Raw genomic sequence first — 11,502 nt, 5'->3', positions numbered from 1 at the left:
TATTTGAAAGTCAACACCAAAATCTGATGATTCCCTGATAAAATTAGGTGGCAGCTAGCAGACTATGGGTGTGATAGCAGGACTCTGCGCCGGCCCACAAGTCCAAATAGACTCAGGCTTTGCTTCAGAAAGCGTGCTATGACTTTGTACCCTACTTTCACTTCCTCCCTTTCTCCCCCGACCTGAACCCGTTCGACTATTTCGTTTGGCTTTGCGTCGACAACATCATCAACATGATGTTACACAACACCAAAAACAGCCTGATCGTCGCCATCTGCCGACTATTCACAGAACTCCATTTATCGTTCCACTCTGTAAATAATTTAATGATTTGAAGTAAACTTTAAAGGGGTTTTCTAAAATATTTTCCTTTTAGATTTATTTTCAGGTGTGTCCACACTCACAGCAATGCCTATAACCTTTGTCAATATAAAACAAGCACGGTCTGTATGACCTTTTATTGTAATATCTGGTATCTACACCTGGATTTGGTGGTTCAGTTAACTGGACAATAATCCTCTAAAAGTTTTATTAAATAATCCTTGTGGAGAGTGAAACATTTTTGTTAGTTTTTGGCTCGGCCTCGTGGCTTCGTTTTGATGCTTTCTGCACGATCGACAACCGACTTTCTTGTATTTTCATTAGAAGCTTTTATTCTTGCTACAACACACATAAAACTTCATGATATTCAGAAACTTTGCAAATATAGCGATTCGCATCAATTAGTGTTGTCTCATATTTACTTGTTTATACCTTTCTTTTCCCCTCGTTTCTTCGTGATTGTTTGTAAAAATATTGTTTATAAAATTGAAAACTTCATTTTAAATTGATTCTTTTGGTTTTAATTTTAATGAATTAGTTTAAAAATTGAATTGTTGTTTTTTTTTGATTGGATGCCTAAGTTTGTTATTTAAATGCATAAGTTTTTAAATTAAATGCATACATTTTAAAATTAAATGCATAAGTTTTTAAATTAAATGCATTAGTTTTAAAATTAAATGCCTAAGTTTTAAATTAAATGCATTAGTTTTAAAATTAAATGCATAAGTTTTAAAATTAAATGCATAAGTTTTTAAATTAAATGCATTAGTTTCTAAATTAAATGCGTAGGTTTTAAAATTAAATGCATAAGTTTTTAAATTAAATGCATTAGTTTCTAAATTAAATGCATTAGTTTTAAAATTAAATGCATTAGTTTTAAATTAAATGCATTAAGTTTTTAATTTAATGCATTATTTAAATTAAATTCATACATTTTTAAGTTACATTCATACATTTTTAAATTAAATGCATTAGTTTTTAAATTAAATACATAAGTTTTTTTAATTTAATGCATACGTTTTTAAATTAAATGCATACGTTTTTAAATTAAATGCATAAGTCTTTAAATTAAATTCATAAGTTTTTAAAGTAAATGCATTAGTTTTTAATTTAAATGCATTAGTTTTTAAATTAAATGCATACATTTTTAAATTAAATGCATACATTTTAAAATTAAATGCATTAGTTTTTAAATAAAATGCATTAGTTTTAAAATTAAATGCATAAGTCTTTAATTAGATGCATACATTTAAAAATTAAATGCATGAGTTTTTAAATTAAATGCATAAGCTTTTAAATTAAATGCATACATTCTAAAATTAAATGCATAAGTTTTTAAATAAAATGCATTAGTTTTAAAATTAAATGCATAAGTCTTTAATTAGATGCATACATGTAAAAATTAAATGCATAAGTTTTTAAATTAAATGCATAAGCTTTTAAATTAAATGCATAAGCTTTTAATTGCTGTAGTTTTGAAATTAAATACATTAGTTTTTAAAGTAAATGCATTAGTTTTAAAATTAAATGCATAAGTGTTTAAATTTAATGCATAAGTTTTGAAATTAAATACATTAGTTTTTAAATTAAATGCATTAGTTTTTAAATTAAATGCATTAGTTTTTAAATTAAATGCATACGTTTTTAATTTAAATGCATACGTTTTTAAATTAAATGGATACAGTTTTAAATTAAATGCATACATTTTAAAATTAAATGTATAAGTTTTTAAATTAAATGCATTAGTTTTTAAATTAAATGCACTAGTTTTGAAATTAAATGCATTAGTTTTTAAATTAAATGCATAAGTTTTTAAATTAAATGCATAAGTTTTAAATTAAATACATTAGTTTTTAAATTAAATTCATACATTTTTAAATTAAATGCATTAGTTTTTAAATTAAATGCATTAGTTTTTAATTCAAGTGCATTAGTTTTGAAATTAAATACATTAGTTTTGAAATTAAATGCATAAGTTTTTAAATTAAATGCATAAGTTTTTAAATTAAATGCATTAGTTTTTAATTTGAATGCATTGGTTTTTAATTTAAATGCGTTAGTTTTTAATTTAAATGCATTTTTTTTTAATTTCATCGACAAAAGGTGTAGAAATTTATTGAAAATAAAGTAAAAAAGACAATGCATATTTGTCTATATGTCGTTAAAATAAAAGAAAAAAAGTAACGGAATACCCACAGCTTCAATTTTATGATTCGATATAATTTGGTTGTGTGTGTGTGTTTTTGTAGAATCCGTTCAAAATTTTTATTCGCAGACGATAAGTATTTTTTTAAAAGGAGTTTAATTTTTGCTGGAAGTCTTACACAACTGGGGACACATTTGAATGAAACAGTCCATTCTTTTCTTTTCTTTTATAAATTTTTCACGGCCGAGGACAAACACAGGAAACACTTTCTTATTTAAAGGATGACTGGAAATCTTTGGCAATTCTCGAGTTCATGCGTGATTCTCTTTTTTTTACCTATTTAATAAAGTAATAAATAATAGAATATTACTTGAGACATTTAAAGTGAAAATATGTATATCTTATCCTAAATTTGATAATATATTATTTTTCTAAAATAATCCTTTATTTCTGTAGTAAAGACAGAAAAATTTATGGGCTGCAGACATTGAATTAAATATACAAAGACACTATATATTTTTTTATTCGTCAATCGTTTGAATAAACGAATGTTAATTTTTGATGACACTTTAAATAATGTGACTAAAATACAAACATTCAGATTATTTTCCGATATTTTCAATAAATATTAAGAGTTTCTCAAAGTATAATTACAAATAATGACTTTTCGTCAAATATTCTTTTTTTCCATCTCTCGGATTCGTTCCAAAATAAATTCAATATAACTGTCTTCAATCCCTCCAAATAAAACATTGACTCTCTATCAACATATATTTTCTTGATTCTCAGATTTCTTCTAAGAAGTGAATTCGTATTCGACTTCACAATTTTTTTTATCTAATATATAAAACGCTATATGTCTGTCTGTCTATCTGTCTGTCTGTTTCTACATTTTCAAACTCTATCCCCGCCAAAACTAAAAGTCACAAAGTGGGACTAGGACCTTCAAGTGATTGGATTTTTTACGGACCGTTTTATTTTTTTTTGTGGGGGGGGGTTAAGCCGGTTAAAATAGTTTTTAAGGGGTCACAATAGGTCAAAATTAAAAAAAATCGTTATAAATTTAGTACATTCATCTTAGTTTATTTTTAATTTTTAATTTGTAATCAGTTTATGTTCCTGTCACGGTGGTACAGTCGTAGCGTCACCTGCTTTGAATGCTACAGTTTGGTTTTCGGTTCTCACTGATGACACCTAAACACTTTTTTTTACTTTTGAAATCACGATTGTATAATAATATATACGAAATCTGGACGAATTAAAATGTCGTATTAAAACATAGTTTACGCACGAGGAAAGCCGCCTTCTCCCGCTAGTAGCTTATAAACAACTTAAAATTACGTAATAAGAGATCATTTGTCTCAACTATTTTATATATTACAAGATATAACAAAACAAAGTGAATTCCGATATCTTATTGACATACTTATATCGAGTTCTCATAAAGAGAGAACACCTAATTTATTTACAAAAACACAATATACATAACATAAGAAAACTGTATTCACGGTCGTCAATAATACGTTGTTGATTGTTCAATATGAAAATTTCATCTGAGAAAAGAGCCGCTGAAAACTTCAAATTTATCTTCTGCCACTGTCTACAATTTAAAAACTGTCGCGTGATACAAATCAACCAATGAAATGGTGACAGAGATACAATCGTTCTAACATGAACAACAAATCGCCTGCCCATTATTTTCAAATGAAATCCAATAACATTTTGAAAGCGTTAAAAACACACATTTTACAAACTTTATTTAACCTGAGCTTTTTATTTTAAATTATATAAGACCATTAAAAATATATTTTGAAAATGTTCATGAATAAGTCAATTCCTTCTAAATTTTCCTTTCGTTAGTCAACCTGGGAATAATTGTGAGATATGTTTATATTTCAACTATTAAATAAATTATATTATGTATGCAGATCATTTGTTAATTAGTTTTTTTGTAGTTGCATATGTGTATCCCTTTTACATTGTTTATTGACGGTTTTGAATTATCTTTTTAAACACAATAACCAAGTTTCATTACATAACATTATAAATAGTGAATAATATTGTATTATATTTGATTGACAATCAACTTATTAAAATCGGACAAAACTAGTTAATAATGTCAAAACCAAAATGACATTACTTAAACTAATTCACTATTCAGTTTTATCTACACAGGATTAAAGTGCTTCTTTTTATCAAAATACAAATGTTGTATTGTGACGTCATAATGGTTTTGTCTTTTAATCCTAGATAGAAACATGCATTGAAACAAAACAAATTCTCCAAAATTTCCTACCGCGTTTACATATGATATGTATAGACACGCAATGACATTTGCAAGAAGTAGATACGCTAGAAAGATATTCTTTCGCAATAAAAAAGTCGACAGACTGCTGTCCCAATCATTATTACAGAGTCGAACGATAAAATATTGTCGTCATAGAGAAACATGACGTTATTCGATTTCCGTTTGATGTAAACCGGTTTTCGTTTTTTTTTTGTTGCAGACCATCAACTAGTTGGGCAGTTGTGTATAAATCCCAACAGCGATAGGAGCCTTCGATCATGTCTGAAAGCGACATAATGTTCAACGAGCGAGATCGAAGATGCGATGCTGTACAACTTATACTCTCTACTGATCCAAGGCATGAGAGCAGAACTATTGCAAGCACTATCAAAATGCAAACCCGAATGGTTCAACACTTAAGTGCAGAGCTCAGTAAAGTTTCCGGCCTCCGTTATGGGCTTTGGTGTGGTTTCAAGTGAGGACCACATCATGCCAACTCACATCTTCGAAGTCGGCTTGAAAGTCAACACCAAAATGTACCTGGATGTGCTGAAGAATGTGGTGATTCCCTGGTGCAATCAGGTGGCAGCAGAATTCGCGATTGGCCCACAAGTCCAAAGAGACCCATACTTTGCTTCGGAAGACTGTGTTGGATAAATACACGATAATCAAAATATGCTCTTGTCATAGCCCTACTAATAAACAAAGATATGATAATTAAAATGTACTGTCAACATAATGCTTGTTAACATCTTTATCCAATCGGATTATGCTTTTTATGAATTGATGTTATTCAAGTAAATTACTATTGTAAATTTTCTAAAAAAATAGAACATCTAAATTTACATGTGAATAAAATATTTATTCTGATGGCAAAAAATACTATCCAAGTAAATCAATTACATGATAATTGTTATTAGTACTCTGATCGGTCGAAAACAACGTTTAAAAATTGAGTAGTGGCTGTCTGAATTGTTGACAACGAAAATATCTGAAAGTGATACAATGTTTAACGAGCGAGATCAGAGATGCGCCGCTGTACAACTCATGCTCTTTAACGATCCAAGCTATGACAACAGGACTATTGCAAACACCATCAAATGGCATCACTGGATTGCTGTTACATTAAAAGGGCTGTCCCGTTTCATGTAAGTAAAAAAAAAGAGAATTAGTTAAATGAAAATGATACCAGATAAAACGAGGCTCGAACCCTGTCGATAAGTTTTAAAGAACAATAGGTTTTAAATGGAATGCCCAGTTAAATTGTTAATTCTTTTCAAATATTTTATAAATAAAATTTGGCTGGAAAATATATTCACATTCTTAGAAAGAATGCATAATAAAAATATCAGTTAGAAGATTAAATTCCTTTGTAAAACAAAGAGAATGGGAAATTTCCTGGTCGCCAGAAATGCTTTCAAAACGTGAAAATCGCGCATGTTTGAAACATGTGAGTAACAATACATGCTTAAACACGGAGGCATGTCATGCCATGTGTCTAATATGCACGTGTTGGTCATGAAATGACGTCATGGGTCTCAATATAGTCAGTCAAAAAAAAAACTCAGTCGGACGGACACAGTCAGGGGAGAAGAGAGGAGTCAGAGACAGAGCTGATAGAACCTTGGAAGAAGCGGAGGTTAGAAGAAGAATCATGTAAGACTTGAATTCCTTGATGCAAAACCATTGACCGGTGGAAATGGAATAAACAAACAACTTCATCTTTTTGTATCTGCTTCTTCGTGTTATGCATTCAACAGAAAAGGTATTGTCCATTTATATTATAAGAACTTGTGAAAATCATCATCTCAAAAATAGGTAAGAAATACATGTGGCAATGTTTATAGAAACACTTCCATTCACAGAACTGTCAAACGTAAATGCCAAACGCACTACCTCTCGGTCTATCTATTAATATATCATAAATCTCCTCTCATTGAATTACATGCTCCGCTCTCCTGTATTATCCTGTACCCTAACTCTTTATATATAAGACTGCTTCTATCTCATAATATGTCTCCTTATATATACAGAACTGTCTCTCTCTTTATATATACGCGATATATCTGCACACAACATGACCCTCTAAGACTCCTTACTAATACGTAACATTGCCACGAATTGCAGAGACGTGGCCAGGCTGATGAAAACAAGGTTTCATGTCACAGTTATGGTCGTTTGTTTGATTTCAAGTGAGTGCCATATTATGCCTTCTCACATCTTCTAAGTCAGCAATAAAATGTACATAGACGTGCTGAAGAATCTTTGATGCAACCAGGTGGCAGCCGGACTCGGCGCCAGCCCACAAGTCCAAAGAGACCCAGGCTTGGCTTCAAAAAGAGTGCTACGACTTTTCTACCCTTCTCTTACTGGTTTCTCTCCTCCCACAACCGTAACCGTTGGACTTCTTCGTTTGGTCATACGTCGAGAACATCACTAATATGATCTTTCACAACATCAAAGCCAGACTGATCGCCGCCATCCGCCGAAGTTTCTCCGCGCTTACGCCAGCGCGTGGAAAATACATGCTCCCAGTTCCGGACCTGTATCGCGGCGGAGATTGAGGTTAAAGGCGGCTACATTAATAGATGTCAGCTCTGCTCATGTTACTTGAATTGATTTTTGCAATACAAATTAAAAAAAAAAAAGCTGTAGTAATATTTTCTTTGGGGCGACAAATTAATCGTTTTAGCTTGTATAATTATTATTGCTATTATTTTTAGTATTAAAATATTTACGCAGAAAACCAGTAGACATTTGAGATATGGTTTTAGAAAATAAGCAGTATTTATTTAGGGAATGTAGACATCTCCTTGTTTGTTTTTAAACTTCGAACTTGATTGGGGGGGGGGCAACGTAAATATTTACGTAGATCAATAATACGTAGAGTCCAACAATGCCCCAAAGGAATAGAGTTTTTGTTTAAGTCAGAATTACTTATAAAAAGAAGCCAAAATGACTAGAGTGAAATATGAAGAGAGATAAAAAGACAGAACATATGTGCGGTTAGACATCTCTGTGGGTATCTGATTTTCACTTAGATGTTATATATAAAGTTCGTACACAACCAGCCATATATATACTAGTAGGATCTGTGTCCCAGTTTAACCCGGGTGGATTATACGTGCCACAAGGTTAAAGCAAAATATAGTTTAAAATTAGTTGGTTTATTTTACACAGACAAAACATGTCCATCTTACTCAGTGAATTTTTCATCATTCATTAATTTTCACTATTTCAAAATATAATACCGGTTTTATTAATTATTATTATTATTATTACTGAATACGTTACATCAACAGAATATATCTCTCTATATAATAAAATGGAAACGCTTTTTCCCCTGCCATTTTCAATAGTATGTAGTTATAAAGTAATCACTTTCTTTTGCGTTCATCACTTGTAGTTACTACTAAAGCGTGTTCCTGACCCACAATATATAATTTTGTCCCTCTTTTACATTGCCGGACGTCTCAAATACGCATGACCACTAAGAAAATAGCAAAGGCTTTCACTGCAATGGAAATTTCTTTTTTTCCGTGATTCAAATTCACCGCTTCCTTTCCATTTTTTGTATGTAGCCGATTTATTATTTGCTTTTCAGCATTTTACTATTTCATACATAATACATTAACGATTACAGATTCATATGATATATACTCGCTTATTCGTAATCGTTTATTAGAATAACAGTTTAAGCCAAACCTACCAGCTCACTATACTTGTTACGATTGCATACAATTAGTTTTAGGAATAGCAGAGGGTCACAAAAACGAACAACCCAACTTGCACCAATATGCCCGACTTTGCATACAAATAGCATGAAAACAAACTGTTTTGCAATATCGTCCTACTAGATTGCCTCCTTTAACTCGATTTCACAATGCCTTTAAAAAAGCTTACAAAATAATCCTTGCCCATACGTACACTACGAATACGTGAAGATTCTATTCGTATGCTTCTAAATACGAGCACACCTACTATACGGTGACAAGTAAGGTAGCCCAAACGAATCAAAATACTGTCTACCGGATCTCTTCGCTTCCACACGACTACACAGTGAATTTGGGTGTCTACAGATAACCTTGCACATTCACCAATAATGTATAAAACCGGGAACATGCTATATGATTCAGTAGAGAATTTACAAATTGCATTACATTTTTGGCAGTATTTTTCTTTATTACCTTGTTAGATTAACGTGCGCATTATGTTTCCATAAATAACGAAGAACAATGCTTTTTTTCCTGTATATCATATTAAGTTGAATTGATTTTTCATGATATTTTGATTTTGATCAGTTTAGTCCCATAAAACCAAAAAATGCTGCTAGGAATCTCCCAACTAAAACATTTATCTATGTAGGTAGAACAGTAATATATCTTGCCTTTGTTAACATTCATTTGTTGTATAGTTTTGTAACTTCTTCAATTGGCACACTTTGTTTCGTTTATTGTTAGCTGAAAGTACACATCTTTTGGCTATGACAGTTCTTCTATTTCCATAACAGCTTTCGAGACCATATCGTTATTTTTTTTAGAACGCTACGTCATCAATTAGAAAAGTATTTTTTATTTGAAACAAAACAAATAATATTTATTTTTTTCTGCCTAGCCGTTTTTTAGCCGTTCTCATATTGCGTTAATTTAATATACGTAATCAATTACTCACTATTTATTATTTTTTCATACTTACTTCTTGGAAAATCATTTAAAAGCTGGTGAGACGTACTAACCAACAAATAGTAGATTTGGATTTTTTAGGTGGGTGTAACACAATTTTAAAGGATTTTCCAGAATCTCCGGAATCTACTTTAATAGTACTTGTGTTCGCTACATAGTTATACAAAATTTCAGAATATACAAGTAGAAGAGTAACTTGTCTTGCCTTTAGTAACATTTTTTATAGGAAAGGGGGCAATATACTCAAACTTTACCTTTTTGGTGAGGGTTACGATTTTAAAGTTAACTTAATTTTTATCAGTAGTCGTATTCATTAAATTGTTAGATGAAAGTGCAAAATAGATAATTATGGAAAACCTTCACATGGTAAGAATATATTTTTAAATAATAACGTTATTTTAACATTGTCTGCCTATGAGACTAAATTATGAATAAGGTCGGATTATATATGATATTCTAGCTGAAGACCCTGGTAGTGTTAATTAGTGTCTCTAGCTCCATTTCGGTCCTAGCAAAAAGTTTCAAATCGTCCATGCACAGCAGGTGGTGGTGGTGGTGGTGGTTGTTGTTGTTGTTGTTGTTATTATTATTATTATTATTATTATTATTATTATTATTATTATGATGATGATGATGATGAATTTTTTTTACTTTGGAAACGTTTGCTGTGCTATCCCCGTCATTATTATTATTATTATTTTTTTTTTTTTTAAATTATTTACGCCTTTTTAAGAGATTATCTTGATTAAATGAAATACTATTCTTTTGGTAAATGTTACCCCGTACTCTTTCCAAGGGGAGGGGGTAGACTGAACTTTTTCCAAAGTAAAAAAATCGCAAATACATAATAATAATAATAATAATAATAATAATAATAATAATAATAGCAGTGATGGGGAGGGGGACTGAAGAACTCAAGGTCAAAACGAGGCTATCGTAAATTAGTTCAAGAAATGAGGGGTCGATATCATACAAGGCTGCATTTGAAATTGAACCTCCTTTCAAATCTTTAAATATTGATTTTTTTTTCAATAGTTTTTATAATCTGATAGCTTAGTGTCCAATCGATAATAATCCTCAGAAATATTTGAAAAACAGAAGAAGATGAAAACGATAAAATTTGAGGGGGTCGCAGAAAGTTCACATGAACTCCCCCCCCCCCCAATTTTTACTATCTGCTGCCTCGCGTCTCTTTGTGCTCATTCGGTATAATCCGTCGGTTTCCGTCGTTCGCCGGACGTTGCCGAGCGAAACTCACGGAAAAACGGACTTTAAACTGCAGAAGTTCTTCAACATTTTCCAATACTACTTTGCTATCATTTCATATTTGCATTGATAGAAAATAAGAGGATTCGGAAAAGTATTTTTACAAGTTGTGCTTCCTCTCCTCGTATTTTATTTAATAAAGTCTAAATAAAAAATTACAATTCTTCCGAATTTGAACAATATCTATGCTCAAGTAATTTTTTTATCCGTTAATAAACAATGCTTATAAACTGCTTCATAAAATTCGATCCAAATGATGACGTCACCGATGCTATAGCAAACATTAGAAGATCACTTAATACAACCGATTATAATTTTATTCATTTACGAGACTCAAAGAAGAATCAAACAGAAATAAGGGTCATAAAACATTTGGAGCATACATCTATATTGTTGAGAATTTTTTTTCGCTCTGACATTGATATTAAAAGCCTATTCAAAAACAAGTAAAAGAAACTCCTTAATATACTCAGTCATAAATAAGCGAGCAACAACATTAAGACGAATTAATTTGCATATCCTTTTAAAAAACGAACGTTAATTAATTACTTATTCAGTTTTTATGGTTTCTTAAGAGATGATTCGTTTCATTTTACTATTAATTTGAAATCTACGTATGCATAGATTCTAAATTTTGCAGAATTGCGTAGTATTTATGATGAAAAATTCCAGCACACGATAATATATATATATATGTATATATATATATATATATATATATATATATATATATGTATATATATATATATATATATATATATATATATATATATATATATATATATATATATATATATATG

The sequence above is a fragment of the Euprymna scolopes genome, chromosome 14, assembly GCF_053919585.1.
Source record: "Euprymna scolopes isolate OS-2025 chromosome 14, ASM5391958v1, whole genome shotgun sequence".
Taxonomy (NCBI): domain Eukaryota; kingdom Metazoa; phylum Mollusca; class Cephalopoda; order Sepiida; family Sepiolidae; genus Euprymna; species Euprymna scolopes.
The sequence above is the reverse complement of the archived record's forward strand: the minus strand, read 5'-3'. Positions refer to the sequence as shown.